Source organism: Triturus cristatus, chromosome 3_2 (genome assembly GCF_964204655.1).
Source record: "Triturus cristatus chromosome 3_2, aTriCri1.1, whole genome shotgun sequence".
Classification (NCBI taxonomy): domain Eukaryota; kingdom Metazoa; phylum Chordata; class Amphibia; order Caudata; family Salamandridae; genus Triturus; species Triturus cristatus.
Genome location: NC_140584.1, coordinates 1125935114 through 1125952320, shown reverse-complemented (window position 1 = coordinate 1125952320; position 17207 = coordinate 1125935114). Strand labels below are relative to the sequence as shown.

Here is a 17207-nt window from a genome sequence, read left to right as displayed (position 1 = left end):
CGAACGCATTTCATGTTTGATACAGCATTGTGGACGCACTTTATTCGGTGCATGTGCTGAAGGTTCTAATGAAGCCTGGGCGCATGCCCGGGTTGGCATTTGATGAAGCCTGGGTGCATGCCCGGGTTGGCATTTGCCATTATTCATTTGTTGGTACGTGCTATTTTCTTTCTTTGTGCCTGGATGTGTTTTTGTAGGGATGTCTTTTTAATCTGTCAAAGTCTGCTAGACCCAAATCACTCTCAGCTTTTCTGCTCTTGGCCTTGTTTCACAACGAGAGCCGAGCGAGTTTGATATTCGATCTTCACACTTCTTCTCCTCTCCTCCCTTCCCCTCCCCTAGTATTTTGCTTCTAAGGAGTAAAATCTTCTCTTGTCATACAGGGAAATCTAATATTTTATCTTCATTTTCTAGTCATCCTCCCACGTGCCTAACTGTAAAGTCACCCATGACATTTGTGACACCGTCAACACGTCTGACCTTATAGCAAGAGGTGTTGCATCCTGCGAATTCTAGCACAATCTTTACCTATGTAATTATAGGCCTAAAATGACAGCATTCCACATTCTGCTTGCCAGGATCCCAGGACTCGCCAAAGAAGTCATATATGATGAAGGGGCTTTTTAGGTCTCGCCTGAGCCAGCGCATGCGCTACACCAGCGAGACATTTAGTAAGAGCAGCTTTTGGAAGTGCCACCAAAGCGGCCAAGCGGCCACCAGCTTGCGATTACCCGCACAAGCGCGCGCCTCGGTCGTCTCTGCTTTCACTTATGGCCCTGCGCGCACGACGCTGCAGTTGCTTTCACTTTTGGCACCACGCGCATGACGCGACGCTGTATAAGCTTGAAGACTTCTATTTCTTTAATTTTGCTATAATCGCGGCACCCGCGCTTTACTTTTAACACTAAAAGTGAAGCGCGGGTGCTGCGATTATAGCAAAAGTAAAGAAATAGAAAAAAAATCTATCTCTTTACTTTTGCTATAATCGGGGCACCAGCGCTTTACTTTTAACTTTAAAAGTAAAGCGCGGGTGCTCTTTTACTTTTAAAAGGACATTTGAGTCGGCTGTTAGTCACCTTCCTCAGATATAACCCCTAACTGAACTGGTTGAGTGTCTTCTCCATTTGGATATCAACATGCCCCTCTCTGACAACCAAATAGATGTATTTATACCTGTTTCTTCTCCATCAAGAGGTGTAGGTAACTCCTAATTCTGGAACTGAAATGCTTATAGTGAAACATGAAATGCTTCAGTCCCTTCCAAAACCTGAAAGAACAATGGGACCTAGTCTAGATCTTGCTGATGAGCAAACTAGTTGGCAAAGTTACAATCAAGCTTTGATGCAAAGTGGTATACATGCCTGCTGCTAATTGCTGCACAACTCCAAAAACTAGTTTAACTTCCTTCTCTAAAAAATAATATACTTGCTAGACCTGTTTTGGATTCAAGAAACATTAAGTGGTTTTGTTGTATAGGAGCACATCTTTAAGAGCCATCTGAACATAATCTCTTGTTCAAAACTGTTTATTCCATGGATTTCTCTGCACTGTCAGTAATTTTGTGTTTAGCGTATAGTAGATTGAGTTTGAGGTTCTTACTTTACATTGTTAGGCAGCTGTTAAATTATTTTGTGGTCCCTGAAAATCAACTCTCCTACATATTAAAACAAGCATTGGAATAGCCAATAGGTCTCGCTTTTGGGACCTTATAAGTGCTTAGCCATGCAACAGTTGATGTTGTAGCACCAAGAATATTGTGCTGCATAACTAAACAGTTATAAGGTCCCAAAGACGAGACCTATTGGCTATGCCAATGCTTGTTGAAGCTAGCTATGTGTGTATGTCAAGCAAGTCAACGCAAGGCAACACGAGTGCTGGAATTACATTCACAAAGCCAAGCAAATCTACATTTGAGTAGCTTTCCATCACTTTCCAGCCTCAGAGTAATGCAATGAAGCACCTTGCACTGCCTTGTGTACACTGCAAACCTAGATTTATTAACCGCAGTAAACTTGGGTTTGCGCCAAAATAGTGCACGGACCCGAGGCAGGCCTAATAAGGAGAAATATATTTATTTCTCCTTGTTACTTCCTCTTTGTGTGATGCATTCTCTTGCATGTATAGAAAGAGAACTATGCCTCTTCGGATAGTTTTTATGCAGGAAGGTAACCTTTTCTGTGCAAAAACAATTCTGCCTGTGACACAGGCACACTTTCACCATAGCACAAGGGTGGCTGGTTTGGGGTGGTAGGATGCCTAAAGTGTGCAAGTGCTATGAGAAAGCAGACGTGCGCCATGGTTTAATAGAGATTGGTGCATTTCTGCTCTCTCCCTTTCACGCAACACAGTAAGTTACCTTGCTGCAGTGCGTTTTGTGAAAGATTAGTAAACCAAGGTCCGGGTGGTTTATGCAACAGACACTTCACTGTGTAAAACTAGTGTTCATGCCTCACCTGGTGTAACTTTAATCCTCTCTGAGATTTGCTTTTGACTATGTACTCCACTTTGTGGTATAACCTCACCTGAAAATCAACATCTGTCCCCAGTGGTCTTCCTCTTCTGAGCCCACCATACATCACCCTGTGCATTCAAAATACACCCAGCAATGTGTTTTAAAAAAAATAAAGTGTCTGCAGTTGTGTAGATATGTATGCACGTGTAGAAGCTATCTGTACCTCAGGGGCGTAACACAGGCCCTCGCATCCCCCGCAGTGCGGGAGGTCCCCAAGCTCCAGGTGGCCCCCTCAGCACTGCACTTCAGTCGGGGAGCTCCTGATAGAGTCCGGAGGGGGCCCCTCCATGTTCCTTGCAGGGGGGCCTCCTTAATTATCATTACGCCACTGCTGTACCTGAGTTCATAAAAGACAAGGAAAACTCATTTGTTCTAATAAAAGAAAATATTTTTTTATATAATAACAACAATATCCCTCCACTGGTCATGTAAGAAGGCCCTTTAGGGAAAAGTTTGAAGTGATGGCTCCTCACCCAGTCAAGTCTGGGGGAGATTCAGGGCAAATCCTAAAAGATGTATGAGTTCCGGTATGATCATACCGAATTTGTTGAGGGGTACCATTATTATCTTGTAAAAAAAGTTTTTCTTTGAATATCACATTTGAGTTTTCCTAATTGGAACCATCCTTATTGAGTAAACTAGGGTCTGTTCATGGTCCTGATGAAATGCCTAAACCATTTGGGAACTTATGGGCATGAAATATGTTGACCCCACTGAACATACACAGGGCTCATTATTATGCCTGATTGGTTCATTCATGTTTTTAATCTTGTCACAAACACTCGGCAGCAATAAATACTGGCATTGGAGTGCCTGTGGTCAATTTTTAACTCCTCTGTTACCATCTCTATCACTACTCTCACAATCACCCAACTAGGGTAGTTATCTGAGATCAAGCAAGTACCAGGTCAAAAGGAGAAAAAGATCTCCATCGGTTAGTCTCAGTGTCTGGGAGTCCGCTGGGGATTGCAGCGCCCATCCAGTGAAGAGCTTGCCCGATGATGAAGCAAGCCTCCTAGGTAGGGGAGGGCTATTGCATCCTTTAAATAAAGGTTCACTTAGATCTGTGGAGATGGTTGAACCAGAAGTCAAGGTGGCCTCTTGGGTGAGTAGTGGAAGGGCACACCAAGTCTGCTTATGAGCATCATTACTACCTACCTGGAAAAGAGCCATCCCTGACACATGTTTCGCTTTTCTCAGAGCCTGTCAGACTGTTTGCCCTTATGGTACAAATTATGTCAGAGTAATGAAAATCTGAGAAATATAGTTTGAGGTTTCTTTAAAATTGTGACTGTTCATTAGGACAAAGCAATGAACCTATTTCCTAACAGCTGTGTTTTCCGAAAATCATCTCTTTCAAAAGCAAAATGAATCTAAGTGTGCATGAGGAAGGTATTTGTTGTGAGGTACACAGGCAGTTCTTGTCACCCTGAAATGAGTGTCAAACCTGCTTTTCACAGATCCTGCAAATGATGCAATTAGCCAACAGCCATTTCTCATAGGTGCCTGTTTATGAACTTCACTTTTGTTTACCAAGCCATTAGCTTGCAAGCATAATGATGTTTCATCATTTGCTCTCCTCACATCTTAGCTCTAAGTGATAGCCTATTAAGTGCCCGTTTGCCTTCTATTTCCTGTCATGAAGGTGCATGACTCATTCTTCAATGACTGAGATGCCCCCAGTGTTCCAGAAGAAAGCTTCACTATGCATAATTCTGAGCTGAGGGGAATTAATCTGATTTCGTCAGGTCACCTGGTTCTCAAATGAATGGCTTAAGCTTCCAGCTTTCTTTCTGGTCATTCATTTTAATGGAGTTTTCCTTTCTCCCGCTCTGCTCTGAATTGAAATGTTTGTCTTCTGGATAATGTGTTTTCCATCTCGCAGTCAAGCTTAGCAAAACGTCATTTTTTCTTTCTCTTCTTCCCATTCGAATTTGCCAGATTTATGGTTTCCCAAAAAGAGGGTTAGTTACATTAAAATAACCACCAAGCGATGCAAGCAGGCATTTAGCTAAAGCTTTAGAAATCTGCCTTGTACTTTGCACCTTTCTGCTACGAAACTGTGAGGTAAACAAAGACCTCAAAAATAATCACAAAATGGCTTATGGATATGCTTTTATCCGAATAAAGTAATTGATTGATTGATTGAATAATCACAAGGGGGCAGATTTACAAGCCCCTTGCGCCTCTTTTACGCCGCCGTTGCGTCACTTTTGTGATGCAGCGGCGGCGCAAAGCCAGCGATATGGTGCGGGGTACTTACAACGTGACACATCTGGGAGATGCGTCACGTTGTAAAGCCCTGCGCCACATGTAGGCATTCCTGCGCAGGGGGGGCGTTCCGGCCCAGGAACGCCTCCTAAAAGTGGCTGAGTGAAATCTACAAAATTTCACTCAGTCACTTTTAGACCCATGCTGCGTCAAAACCCTGCACCTGCCTGAAGCAGGCGTAGGGATTGATGCAGCATTAGCAAGATAGGGCCCCCCAGAGCATTGCTGGAGCTGCGTCGCGCTTGCGACGCAACTTCAGCAATGTGCCACTTTTATGGCACAGATGCGTCACGCATCTGTGCCGTTTATGCCCCATGGTGCGCCGCATTGTAAATGCGGCGCATCAATGGTGGCGGAGCTGTGGAGCACAATAACTGGCGCATCCCTGCTGATCTGTAGGAATGCGCCAGTTATTGTAAATATGCCCCTAAATTGCTAGCTGCACATACTTTGAGTACATCTTGGCAATGCCAGCACATATTTATCCCTGAGCCCTTTTTTGCGGTCTCACTACATACAGCTTCGGCTATGTGTCGCAGACAGTATTATACAATAATAAATAGAATGGGTTTTGGGTCAACCCCGTGCTCAAACCTCAAACCGGAGGACTTCTTTGTCTATCTCAGTTCCTTGCGTTTTATTTGATGACTTCCTCCGCCTACTCTTGTGTTTGCCCTGCCCTTGCCGCATTTCTGAATTAATCTTGATTTTCATTGGTTAAGGTGTATACTTCCATTGTTGACGTCATGGAACAATTATTTTTTTTTTGCTTCATATCTACTTTTGCACTCCATTCGACAGCTTATCCTTCTCCTTCATCAGGTTCTTTCCTTCCCCACTCCTCGTCCGCCACTCTCTCATCTCGCCCCCCTACCTGTCCTCTCCCTCCTCTTGGAGGAAGTCCTTTTGCACCAGTGGGTTTCTCATACCAAGAGGCTGTGGGCTTGAGCCAATCACCATAGGGTGGGTTTGATATGCAGTGGATGTTGTCCCTCAGCACTATTTGTGCCTCTTGGCACCCCTAGTCATCTCTGATTTTTCAATTCTAATTCAAGGTCAGTTACTTCTGTAATTTGTCCAGGCACTAAACATATGCAATAGTCCAGCACTCTCCGCTCGCTAGGCACATGGGACGCCTCTCTGATGCCACTGGGGACATATTGGGGAGCTTGTTAGGCATGATGTAATCCATTGCATGTGCAAGAATTTGACTGTAGCGGCTGGGTTGGGGTGGGAGTGACGGGGTGGGGGGACGACGTGGAGGTGGGGAGTAGGATGTTAAAAAGGACAACATAACATAACATGTGTATTTGTAAGGCGCACGTTCACCACTACGGGTATCTTGGTGCTGAATAAAAGATGTTTGTTGTTACCCAACTCAACGGTACTCCTTTTATCGACCTCAGATGGATGAAAGGCTAAGTGAACCCGCACACATAAAAAAAAATACAAAGAACATACCTGCCATCCGACGCTAATATCCGTGTCCTCGCTGCTGCAGGCTCTGCATGTGGTCTCCTTCCTCCTGGCTCTCCTCAGCTAACGCGGGCGGAAAGGGAAAGGACTTCCGCCTGAGGACAACGCCAAACCAGCCAATCCAGGAGCTGGCTAACCCAGTTCTCATTTTGAGGCTGGGGGCCTGTGGCTGCAATCCCTTGGCTGTTTTTCAGCTTTAGGATTGCAGGCTCTGAAGTGCGCAGGGTCAGATTGGCAGCTGTATGCAGCTGGCCAATCTGACCTGCGAACTGGCAGGGGGCTGCATTACTAGTGCAATCACACTGATCAGCCCCGCCCGTGCCACCGCGCTGTAACAGCACAAGCCTTTAACACATTATTAAAATGGTATTTATTACCATAATATTAATGTGTGTGCCTGCTGTGCTGGCAGCAGGGGGCGACGTTCCTCTGCCATAATGCAGGAGCTGCCGGAATTTGAACCTCCCATTGCTGGTTAGAGTATAAGGGTATTCTAATATCCTGTGCCATTATTTTTCAAGTAGTTCCTCATCTAGATTTTCAGTCTAAATAACCAATTGTCTGTACCATTAGTTTAAAATTTGTCATGTCAGTTACAGCTTTGTATATTGTTACTGTTTTGTGGAAGTTACCATGGGCAGTAATGTGTGCAATACATTTGTGTGTCTCGGGAGCTTCAATATTTGTTCCCCACTGTTTTCTGCATTGGTTTGATTAAGAAACCCTGAAAGACAAGAATTGTCCAGTGTGTATTAGGTATTTCTCTACAAAGCTTTGAAATATATGACATTTTCCCTTTTCTACTAAATCTTCAAATGGGCTTATATTCCCTTCCATTCCCATGCTCATGTGTCTATTCTATCTGCTATCTTGTGGAATCAGGGTAGGGTAAAAGTGAACTTTTCTGGAGGAAGGGGACTTTGATGTATTTGATTGGACATCAACTTTTTGACACTGCTGTGCACTGTGAGTAATGAGTCATGTTCACTGACCTTTATTCACAATTACAACCCCACCTCCCCACACCGGAAAGCCTTGGACTGCTCGACCGTAGCCACCACTGAGAGTGAAGTGAAGGAGGGGTACTTGGTTTCGTTACCCAGGATCCATAGCAGGTTGGGCTCGGGGACTTTGGGAGTAAAAGGCCTCATTGTCCATGGTTGAGCCCAGTAACCCCTGAGTTCCCCGTGGTCCTTGGAAAGGGCTCTAAACGCCAGTTTTAGAAAGTTGGCATTTTCTTGTCATAATCATTTGGCGCCTGTGTATGGTGTCATATGACCGAATAGTTTGACAGTTTACCTTTGTGTATTCCTCCTAGACAGTGAAACGGGGAGGCTAGGTGTTGGCAGAATAGGCCATCCTATCAGGATGGTTGGGATCGAGATGTTCCCTGCCCCACTTATATTTCAAAGGGCTGCCTCCAGTACACACACAAAGGTACCTGACACCAGTCTTTTGTAACCCCAGACTACCTGGATCCTTTGCAGGGGAGGGGAAGAGCTTTCCAGAGCCAGAAATGGGGGATGTATTATGAGTCTCCACACTTGACACCAGAAATAAACATTGGACTTCCTGGCCCCCTCATCTGTTCACTTCTGGACCTTTGGAAGACTAAGAAGGACTGCCCTTCTGCCCGAGGAAGGAAGCCAGATCTTCCTTCCTCCAGAGTGGCTAGCTGGCTGGCGTCCTGTGTGAGCTACAGGCACATAATAAGTTACAGAGACCTACCCTGCAACTACCTAGTTTACCAGACCTGCAACTGGACTTACCTAAGCCCTGCTGGCATCTGCTGGAGTAAGTTCCTGATTCCCAAGAGGTAGCTCCCTGGTCCTGGGCTCGTGGCTGGCATCAGAGTGCATTTTTCTGTAAAGAAGGGTGAAATCCTGAGGTTTTGGGCTATTTGTTCTGTGAATGGGCCTGTTCGTGATGACCGACATGCAAACTGGCTCAACCGCGAATGCGAAGCTAAGGTGAACCGGACTCTTTGCGCTACAGCAACTGCCAGTGAAGACCGGCAATTTGAGATCTACACTTCATGCTAGAGCAACGACAGCCCGCGATGACTGCCAATGAAAAATTTCACCAACGACAGTCCGCAATGTCCTACTGGATCTTCTCGTTACAGTGGCTTCCATCTGTGACGCCAGGTATACATTTCATGCTACAGTGGCGACCATCCATGACACTCGCCTTGCTCCTGGCGGCATCCTCCCACAAGACTTGGACCCCCTCGCCAGACTTTGAGAAGGTAGTTTTTCAGCAGGACTAACCTCTCTATCGCATTTGGCCTGAACTTTTGACTTCTCCTCGTTCTACCATGGCCAGAGATAAATGCGAGTCTCACCTTGTGCTGTTAGGTGCTATATCTAATTGCATATCTCCAGTTCTACTGATTGGAATTTTGTCATTCTGGTGTCATATTATTTTGTTTATTAAAATGTCCTATATTGTTCTAAATTGATGTGGAATTTTTCTTGTGTTGTGATTTCACTCCATTACGGTTTGTGTGGTGTATAAATACATTACACATTACCTTTATGTTAAGCCTAACTATTTTGTGCCAAGCTACCTGAGGGTGAAGCCCAGGATAATTTAGTGACTTTTGTGGTATCCCATGACAGGGATTGTGGTTGTCACTTGAGAAGGGTTGTCACCCCTTCAACCAATAACCAAGTTTCTCACAAGTTGTTATTACCAATAGTAGAACAACTGTCATAGGACTGCTTTCCACCAGCAGCTCCCTTCTGCTAAAAATAGTGCCACACAATGCGCTAGTCATGAGTGGCAGTTGTCTTTTACTCACATCATTACTAAAACATGTCTTTTGCTGCTTATCTAAAGCTGTTAAAGCTGACCCTTTTTAAAAAAAATGTTGGTTGCTTTGGTTAATGTACATGAAAGTCTGTGGCTGGAATTTTATAGAGCGAAGTACCTACTAGAAGCATCTATACTTTGTTGATCAGTATTTCTGTGATGCAGGATTACTAGATTAATATGAGAATTGTTTCTGTCGAGATGTGTACTAGACCTGAGCGAAATGTTAACTATGCCGGATTAATTGGAGTAATTTCGGTAATTTTACATTACTCCTTTGATGCATAATTAAGTCTTTGTCTTCATCGTCAACAGTGAGGAGCTATGGAGCTTTCAGTGAGGCAAACATGTGCAGTCAGGCTGAGTCACTGGTCAACATCGCCGGCTTGACTCTTGTAATCAATGCCAGTCATTTTATGAAGCTTTTTTGCAAAAGTTTCCAAAAATGTCTCAGACTTTTAACTCTTCCGCTGAAAGGTTCCTTGAGGGTCAAAAAGGGTCCGCAGCACCATCCAAGGGTTCAGAGCTCTAGTTTGCCTCTTGGAGTCTGGGACACCAACTCCCACATTGCAGCTGGCAAATCCAAGTAAACTCTAGGCGAAGCTGGTCAGCAGGAGTTGTTCTTGAAGTGGCTGCTGCAGGTGACTTCTTCCAGCATTTTTCTACGTTTTGCTGCTCAGAGAGTTCAATCCTTATCCTTCAAGGCAGGGAAAGTCCTTTTTTGTGGAGCCTTTGGAGGGCAGCAGGTGCAGTTCTTCTGAGCGCAATCCTCTCTTTTGCAGTCCAAGGAGGGCAGTCCTTCTCCAGAAGTGTTTTTAGACAGGGGATCTGAGGTGCTCTTGTAGCCCCCCCTATATTTATTCCCTATTCTGGGCTGGCAGGAGGGGGACGCCCCAACCAATGGGGATTCAAGTTGCCACCCTCTGCCATGACAACTTCCAGAATACACATCTCAGCAAAAATCAAATTGGAAAAAATCTGCCCTGGAGTTCAGGCCTGCTAACTCAACCCACAGGTGTGGCTAACTTTTTCCTACAATCCGGTTCCAGCCCCTCTCCTAATCTAATTAGAAGGTTTCCCATCTGATTGGGGATCAAGGAAATGTGGGCTGGCCTGGTATTATGACATTTGGGATTCTCCTTTGGAAGACCAGTTGATTGCCCCGAACCCCTTCCTGTTCCTGGTTTGTCCAGCAACCACATCTCCTCCCACCAAATGGCTGTATTGTTTCAGCCCCAGGCCTCTTCACACCTAATCAGGGAGCAGCTTGGCTCAGGTTGGCAAAGCCAATACGTTCTAAAGCTTCTCTCCTGCAATAGTTATAATAAATCAAACCTTGGCAAGTTGTTGGATTTATTGTAACTAAGGGTGGGCGTAGTTCGCGAAGTAGCACTTCGCGAAGCTACGCAAAGTGAAGTTCGCACTACGCGAGCTACGCGTAGCACTTCGCGAACTGCGAAGTAACATGTTCGCACTGTGCAAGATGTTGTTTTCAATGATTGCACAGTGCGGACAAGCAACCGGCACTGTGCAATCATTGAAAATGGCATCTTGCATAGTGCGAGCTGTAGTTTTCTGCTGCTCGAGTAGATTTTTACTCGAGCTGCAGCTTTCTCAACGCGAACTGGTAGTTTCTCATCGCGAGCGGTCGCGAGCATACGCGACCCCTCGCAATGAGAAACCTGACCTTCTCGCGTTGGGAATCTCGCCGGGAGGTTTATTTTCCATGCTCGCGATCGCGAACAAGGAAAAAGTCTCGCCAGGATGTCATTTTGCTTGCTCGCGGTCGCCAACTTGACGTTGAGGACCGCGAGCAAGCAAAAAATGACCGCAGCACTACGCAACACTACGCTACGCGTGTTCGCACTGTGCTACGTGCAGTTCGCGTAGTGTGAAGTAGCGCGAACTTCGCAAACTACGCGAGCGTAGCGTAGTGCTAATACTTTGAAGTATTTTTCTAGCTCACTACTGTCAACAGTTAGACTTAATGAAAGTTAAATAAAGCCATCTCATGTTAGGCTATAGGGCTAGTAGCACTACAAAAGGGAAAATGACTTTGGCTGTTTTTTCCTTACCAGGGCTTATAAAACATATGTTATAATGTCCCTCTTTATATAAGAAGGCACTCTACTCTGGGGGCACCTAAGGCAGACCTTAGGGGTGATTTATATGTATAAAAAGGTAGTTTTAGACTTCTGAAGTACTTTTAATTCCAAAGTAAAATTTGGACACTGTTTAATTTTAAAACCGGTCTGCAAGGCCGGGCTGGCTTTGAAAGGACACCAGGCACCACAGTAGTGCACACTTAAGGGCATTAAGTCCACTGGAGTCCCGAAACCTACATGTCCTCCCATATAGTAGGAACTGACAGGTTATCTGAGCCAATTGTAATTACACCAATTAACATATACCTTTTAAACAGAGCAGTGGCCCTGGGCCAAGTTGGCAAAGCCCAGGGCACATTCAAAGTCAGTAACCCCCAGTTTCAATCACAAAATATCGGAGATCGGAGCAAAAAGGATGAATTTCCTACACTTATGAGTAATTTGTCAGAAAACTCCTACAGCAAGAGCACAGGACATATGAACTTAGCGAGCAGCTTCTGCCTGCTGCTGTTTGTATTCTGTTGCATTTTGCGCTATTTTAGTAGTGCAAAATGTATCCTCGGTCCATTTTGGATGCAAGGCTGCATTTGTCAGTAAGAAAATAGCGCTAAATTCTGGGTTACGACCATCATGTGATTCTGTGCAATCTCACATCATTTTGCATAGGTACATGACAACAAATTACATGATTAACACCCATCCTGAATGCGTACTAGTAAAGATAAACAGCAGTGTGATATGTTATGCTATGTTAATGACATTTATAGAGCGCGACAAATACCCGGAGGTGTCCTGGCGCTATCTAATTCCTCTGCGACTACTGGGCAACTGAAAAGTGGAAAGGGCGCTTACTCTTGAGAGAAGAGCCACGTCGTTAGTTCTTTAGAAAATGACCAAAGATTCGTCGTGGTCCTGAGATAGAGAGGCAACTCATTCCAGGCTTTTGCTGTACCGTAAATATAACTTTTGCCCCCCCATCAGGCTTTCTTTATATGTGGCACCCGAGCCAACTTGGCTTCTTTAGACCGTAAGGTTATTTACGGGACATAGCATCGTAGTCTAAACTTTAGAAAATCTGGGCCCATGCCATGTAAAGCCTTAAATGCTCGGCAAAGCGCCTTGAAGCGTACTCCGTTTTTGACTGGATGCCAATGTAAAGCTTTCCTCTCATTAGAGACTGAGGAAAATCTTGAGGAGCCTGTGAGCAGTCTAACTGCCGCATTCTGCAGTATGTGCAATTTATTTAACACTCTTTGTTGTGCATTGAGGTAAAGTCCATTGCAATAGTCCATCACAAGAGCTCTGACCACCGTTTGCCTGCTTTCCCAGGGCAGCGAGGGCAGCACTTTCCTCAACATTTTAATGATATACATAGTTTTGGATATTACCGCGTTCACTTGAGGTTCTAAGGGAAGTCTGTCATCCAGTATTATGCCCAGGTTTTTTACCTTTCTGGTTGAGACAGGGAGAGTGCCAATTGAGTCTGGCCACCAGGAGGGAGTCCAGAAATGAGTGCTATTACCAAACAGTATCACCTCCGTTTTGTCCGAATTCAACTTAAGGCAATTCTTAGCCATCCCAGTGCCCACTGCTAACATGCACTCCCGAAAACGTCCTTCCGTACCAGCCTCTCCCACCTGGTGTCAGAGACACCACGATTTGTGTATCATCCGCATATGACGTTAGGCCAAAACCGAAGGCGTCTATAACTGGGGCCAGAGCACTGACATAAATGTTAAAAAGGGTTGGGCTAAGGGATGATCCCCGAGGGACACCACAAGGTGATGTAAAAGGTTTAGACTGGAAGTCCCCCAGGGCCACAATTTGTATTCTATCTGCCAGGAAGGATCTTAAAGTGCCGCCCTACCTCCCTGATCCACCGCTTCCCTGATCTCTTCCGTGGCTTTAATAAGTGCAGACTCCGTGCTGTGCCCCAGCCTAAAGCCATATTGAGTGGGGTCAAGTACTTGTGTCTCATCCAGAAAGTGACTAAGTTGTCTATTCATAAATTTCTCCACCATTTTCGCCGGTAAGGGGAGTCTGGAAATTGGACGAAAACTATTTCGGTCATTAGCGGAATGTTTTTTTTTTAAAAGAGAAAAAATGGAAGCCAATTTCCACTGCCTAGGGAAATGTCCAGATTCAAACATTGAATTAAATATTACTGTTAAACGATCCGCTATCAGACCCGGGGCCAGTTTAGCCACCTTGGCGGGGCAGGGATCATACGGAAATCCAGAGGATCTTTTGTGTGTCACAGGGAGATACTGGCAAAAATGTATCAAACATTGGGCAATAAGCCCCATTTAACATGGAAATCTCCCTGATCGTATCCATGTTGCCAGTGCTTACTTTGCTAAATACCGTGAAGATAGCTTCCACCTTGGACAGGAAGAATTTTGCCAGTTCTTCACAGAGCACTTGGCTAGGTTGGACTATCACTGGCTTAGGCGAGGCCAGCGTGACGACCATCTTAAACAGTTTTTTAACTGAGTTTTTAGATTCTGTGATCTGTGCGGCGAAGTATTTTTGTTTAGCTGCCGCAATTACCTGTTTATAGGTAAACAAGCTGGCTTTATAAGCTTTTTTCTCAGTTTCCTTGTAATTGCTCCTCCAGTTCCGTTCTAGCTGCTTACAGATAAGCTTTTGATTCCTGAGCTCCTCCGAATACCAGGGGGCGGAGGGATGTGTTCTCGTAGGACGCAGAACTTTGCTTGGAGCTAGTCTGTCACAGGCCTACTGCAACCAGCCTGTATACCTTTGACAGGCCCCTTCCATTTCTAACGGCAATTGAGTTGCAGAGGAAGATAAGAGCTCGTTAAAGATGGTTCCATCCAAATTATTCCAAGCTCTTATTCTTATACAATCCTTAAGGCCTGTGCTTTTCTTATATGGCTCAGTTAGCGACATCTCAAATTGGGCTGCGGAGTGGTCAGACCATACCAGAGGGAGGAGGCCCCGGAAATGGAGATTATGTTGGTTGGAAAAAATCCCGTCCAGGGTATGCCCTCCCTTGTGCGTGGCACCTACTACCAGCTGCTTCAGGTCTGCAGTCAGCATCAAGTCGTTCAAAGTCATGGTATCCGTTTCCTCCATCAATTCTAAATGGAAGTTAAAATCTCCCAGGACTGTGAAGGCCTCTGCGAGCGTCCCCTCTTCCAATAGAATACACAGGGAGGTTAAGAACGGATTTCTAGTTCCTGGCAGCCTATATAATAAACACCCCTTAAAGGAGTGGCGATGGGTGAGAGTAAGATTGAAAAATAATGCCTCACAAGTATCTATAGGAATTGGCTGGAAGGCTGCCTTGATTGAGTAATGATAAATCACTGCCAAACCTCTGCCTTTTCTTATCAGCCTGTCCAGTGTATGACATAAAGATTTCGGGGGGGTGGCCTTCACAATGTCTGGCCCTGAGGCCGCATCTGTCCATGTCTCCGTAATGAAGACCACCTTAACCTCATGATCCTCGATAAGTCTGGCACATTCTAGACTGTGCTTGACTAGAGACCTCGCATTCACCAGAATACATTTCATAGATCTGTTCTCCTTAACATCTGCCCCTCTCCTCTTCTCCTGCTTATTAGAAATAGGCAGATTTAGGATCCTGGGTATGCTAGATCGTCAACCAGGACAAGTCTGGGGAGCAGCTATAGGTAGGGTACTTGGGAGTATGCAAGGGCAATCCCTTGTATTAAAAGTCCCCCTCAGCTTTATATATGTGCACCTTATAATTTTAGTACAGAAGGAAACTTCTTTTTTTGGACACCTCACAACTGAGGATGTTGAAGCTCTTAAACAACAGCGAACCTGCAGGAGAATGATGAAGGCAGGTGTCTAGAATAGCACTACGATGATGAGGAGGTCTGAAGTCATAACTCTGGTACAATTATAGTTCTATTTAAAGATATCGCTTTGTTACAGATGGGTGTATGATATCAAAATCATCTGCCTCTACAACCCCTCCTGACATTACCTGACATTACATCATCTGAGAGTGGCAACCACCCACCCCTTTTTAGTAGCCTATGCCATATGTAACAATAACAGCATCTTTGTCAGCTGGTGTACTCACAGACAGTGCAATTTTTATGACCACCACATTTTTGTAGAGTTGAAAAAGTTCATTTATGGAATTCCCTGCTTTGGCATTTCAGGTTTAGTTTTGAGGTAATGGTCAAAGGTATTTGGGCACTTTTTTGCAGTTGTTCAAGTAGTCCATAGGGTATTTAAGATTTGGGATATCATGGTGCCAGGAATGCTTTTGTGAAGGTATTAGGGAGTAAATTATTCTAGTATCTGGTTGATAAAGACCAACCTAGGGGCATATTATCAAGCCAGGCGATAAAATTATCGCCGCTTTAGCGGCAGAAAACTGCCGCTAAAACGGAGATAATGGGCTTGATAATATGCTCTATGGAATTCCAATTGAAGCCCATGTTAGATGTCCTTCACATCTAACATGGGCTTCAATTGGAATTCCATAGAGCGTATTATCAAGCCCATTATCGCTGTTTTAGCAGCAGTTTTCTGCCGCTAAAGCGGCGATAATTTTATCGCCTGGCTTGATAATATGACCCCTAGATTGCCATCAGATGTGACTTTAAGCTAGCCTTCAATGAAGAGGCTGATGCTGGCTTGGCCCATCCCAGCCAGGTGCTGATAGTGTGAGATATCGGGCTGTACGACCCGTTTTGGGCTCAGTGACAATTGGGGTTCCAAGATGTGGCAATGAACACCAGTTTGATGCTATGACAGATGTAGAAAGCTCACTATTTCATTTCTGATTTCTTATGCATCAAGTATTAGATAGATCATCGGCCCACATATTCAGATCTTCTGTAAAGAATGCACATTTTCAGAGTCAGATTATTGTGTCAGATCAAGGAGGTGTACAGATCACCTTATTTTTCACAGCTTATAACCGAAAGCATATATGAAGTAGTGATCCCAAAAAGCCAGTCCTGTTTCTTTGGAATGCATTATTTTTCTACCCCTCCCTCTTCTTGCCTCTGCCTCCACTGAATGGTGCTGGTGCACTGCAGACAGAGAGAGTTTTGCAGGCTTGTGTTCTAAAAGATCAGCTAACTTTGAATTGTACTGAGATAAAGCACGTTCCATTAATCTAATCTATAAAATGCTTTTCTTCCCATTCTTTGAGATGTTTAAATAATATTAATACTAAGAATACTTTCTTTTTTATACAGCACTTCATACTGCAAATCTGGCATTTCTTAGTGCTGTAGTTAACCGTTGTTGCCACCTGTCTTACTGGCCCTCCTCCTTGAATTCCTTTAAGTTGTCCTATATCTTCATCTAGTCCTTCTACCTCTTTTTGTCCTCCACCTCCCCCTCCTCTATCTGACCCTCCACTTCATTACCTTTATTGTCTCCTTTATATTGTCCTGGCAATGATTGAGAACTTTGTGAGAAAATGACCCTTTTTGTGGGGTCACATGGATTTTGCTGAATTTTATTGCTATCTTTTAAACTCTGAACAATGGGGCACTCCTGTCTAGTTCCGAGTGTATGTGCTCTGCCCTGTACAATGTGTTGATATTTGCTCATACCTGACCTGCGTATTTAACTTTTCCAAAAGGCCATTGTATATACATCCATGGAATAAAAGGTTAAAAGTCATCTGTGGATCATGGCACGTATTGTGCCATCCACTATTGTTATAAGGGAAAACAAGGCTTCAAACCTACCACAGTATAAAAGCCTCCAATATGATGTATTAAAATTACCTTTTTTGACTAGTAAAAATCTCCCTTTTAAATGTTGGTAAATCATCCCTATGCAGGCCTTGTAGCCCACAAATGAGGTGCTTGGTATTTAAAAGTGGGACATGTAGAACATTTAATGTTATTGTGTCCCTACAGTGACAAGACATAAAAGTTAATTTCACTGTGGCCGGCCTACCAGCCCTATGCAGAAAATCAGAGTGCAGATTAAAATACTAACACTGTATCTCAGGAATGGGATCAGCTAGAAAAATAATTGAACCACTATTTGTAATAGTTTTCAAA

The 17207-nt window shown here is 44.4% G+C and overlaps 1 protein-coding gene across 2 annotated transcripts in view; it reads left to right on the top strand.

The window, feature by feature from the left end:
- Positions 1-17207, top strand: part of LOC146859237 (polypeptide N-acetylgalactosaminyltransferase 17-like) — a 1122647-nt gene that overhangs the window by 1011667 nt on the left and 93773 nt on the right. The window lies entirely within an intron of this gene.